This window comes from Crassostrea angulata, chromosome 8 (genome assembly GCF_025612915.1).
Source record: "Crassostrea angulata isolate pt1a10 chromosome 8, ASM2561291v2, whole genome shotgun sequence".
In the NCBI taxonomy this organism is placed as follows: Eukaryota; Metazoa; Mollusca; class Bivalvia; order Ostreida; family Ostreidae; genus Magallana; species Magallana angulata.
This window is the reverse complement of record NC_069118.1, coordinates 37098243-37101351: the sequence shown is the minus strand read 5'-3', so window position 1 is coordinate 37101351 and position 3109 is coordinate 37098243.

Below are 3109 nucleotides of genomic sequence, written 5' to 3'. Positions count from 1 at the left end.
GGGGGGGAAAGCATAAGTATTGAAATTTGATCCAACTTTCAGTGTACATCCTATTGAGGACTTATAGAATTATGACAGTAAATTCATTTGACATGCATCCTGTGTTGTAACTTGGGCATTAAATTTGACTATGTTACAGACCACCATACAGAGTGACTTACAGGGCTCTATGTGAACTGTGTGAGTGATTGCTAATCCGAAGTATTCACACTTGAGCAATCTTTGGTTATATAAAGTAATACACAATGTATTGTTAATAAGCATCTTTAAGGCTTTGAAGAAAAGTAATGCTATGAATACCTTTTTGATAAAAAGAATGATTGTTTGCCTTCTTCCATCAAAGTGTTGAAATATGGTCCGACTCAAAATATATGTAATAAATTCACCATGGTGCATTGTACTACCGGTATTTTAACTTTAAACATTCATCGGCCAAACCAGATTATCAAAGATTTTCACAAATTATATAATAAAAGTGTATTCTCGATCTACATATTGACTTATTACAAGTTCAAACACTGAAAGGGGGAGGGCAAGCAAACAATATTTATAGGTGACTCATTGTAGTTTTTTGGTAATCTACTTAGAACATGGTTTTTATTCTTATTAATGCTAATTAAGATATGTTTTATTATCCTGTGGGATTTTTTTTCATTATGGTGTTATTTTTTCCTTGAGGTATAGTAAGCACTATCCATACAGTATGTTTTTGTCTTATTGATGTTATCGATGGCATGTTGTAAATAAGAGGGATCAAGATAATGGGACTGTGATGATCATTAGCAGATAATTGTACAAAGTACTGTTTCTTGTAAACTGGTTTTTTTTTTTTTTTTCGTGATAACGTTAGTTGCAAAACTGCATTTTTGTGGATGAGATCTGCCTGTGGGACACAACTGTGATTTCTAATACATGTAGATAGTTCAAATTGCTTTAAGTTTAGGTCTCATACTTATATTTTATGAAGTTCATCCCTCAGCAAAGTCTTACACTCTTTGTACTTTTTATACTCTATATATAATGACTTCTCTGGTCTTTAATTTACTTAAAATATTGAGCTATATATTTATTAAAATTCATACTTTGAAATCTGAGGGATGGACAGGTTATTTTATTTTTTATTTATATTTTGACAGCAGTATTATATCGTCGTATTATGTCACCAGTTGTTTCATATCGCTCCAGCTTTATCGCCCCATCATATAGACTGTTTATGCAGACGTACAATCAATGAGAGACAGAATGTACACTAGTCCAGTTAATCACGTTTTGTATGATGATGTGCCTGTTTCATTGGTTTTTCTAATATTTTTAGAGGAAATTTTACAGAACATTATATGTATTGATAGACAACTTCTGTGTAATCAATAGTTTAAACATATATATACATAATAGGTTTACAGATATTGTCCCTTTGAATAGCAAAAATTGACATATTAATGCTTATCTACTTTGTGTTCAAGAGTTTGAAATTTGTATTAAGTGTATTTGCATCATGCTAGTAAAACTAGGTGAATTTGGGAGTATGAAGAATTAACTTATTTGGTCAACATCAGATGTAGTTCATATACTTGTACGGTATAACCGAGTCTCTTTATGTGATTCAAAGAGTATTTGAAGTTAATGTGTACAGTAGGGTATAACTATATACCCAGTAGATGAAAAACTGTGTTCTGAGGGTAGATGTAGAACTGTGTTTGTGACAGATTGACAGGTGCAGAGATGAACATGTGCACTACAAATTGTTACCACTGCTGTAGTCACATTTAGATCTAATGGTTTAGAGTGCTCAAGAGGTTCAATATTTGTATATATAGATAGATTTGAATTATATTTTGAACAGAAAAACTAAATATTTTAAAAATAATGTTTGAACACAACTAGATTAAAATTTTTTCAATTAAATCAAATAGTGTATTGAATCTGCCTTTTGGCCTGATAACTCCGCATGTGGACATTTAAATAAGAGCTGGTGTATTACATGTAGCTAGCCATGAGTTGTTTTTTTTTTTTTTTTAAAAGGTTTTCATTTTTTTATTATCAAAAACTTTCCAATTTTTACCAAAAATATCTTTAACATGTGTTATGTCAAACATTTTAAAAAGAAAAAAATCCAATTAAGTTCAAATTTTGATGATTTAGTTCTCAGATAATGCGAAAACTTCCTAAATTAGAAATTATGTAAAAAAGTACCATCAAACTGGTAAACGTAGGTATAGCAGTCCACTGCACGTGCTGTAGAATTGAAACAACGAAATGTCTGACAAATGAAAATCTGAAGTAAAATTCATGTGGGGAACTGGCTGCACTTGTTAACAAAACTTTGAGATGTGGTGGAATAATTTATGTAAATCACTACTTCAATCACATCAAAGCTCTTTTGATTAATGTTCGATTGGCGTAAATTGACATTTTTACTTTAACACACAACTACTGCATATTGACAGTAAAGTTGATTTAACTATCCTGTACAAGTACTACTGTAGATTCCTCATTTTACGCGAGTACTTAATTCTGCAGTTCAACAGTTTTTTTTTTAAGTTGCAGGAATATGAAATGGTCAATGCCAAATTTTTATCATAGTTTCACTTAGTTTATATCTGTCTGAAAAATAAAAGCGAGATTTTAAAATAAGCAAGATGTGCTTCTCATAATTTTAAGCGGATATTAATTCCACAGGTTTATTTAGAAATCTACGGTACAGTATACTATGACTATGACCACCAGAAGAAAATGTTCAGTCAGGTGGCAGCAAATCTTTACATCTCAACCTTAAATCATCCTTCTTTGAATAATCTTGGGGTCTAGGTAGGAACCAGATTGTTTGGTTACAAAATTGTCTGAATATTTACATACATTATCATATTATCTCTAGTTATATATTGTATTTATGAAAATGTATTTTTAACATACACTTTTGTCTTTTCATGCAGTCTATTGGGAAATCCATTTTGTTTATTGTTGTATTTCATAGTGTAGTCAGTTAAATAAATTAATTTTACTATTTTAATTGAGGTGCATCTGAAAATCTTACTGATCAGGGTTATATAATATGAGAGCTTAAACATACACTCAATTATGAATTGCTGAGGCATACTATGAAGCAATG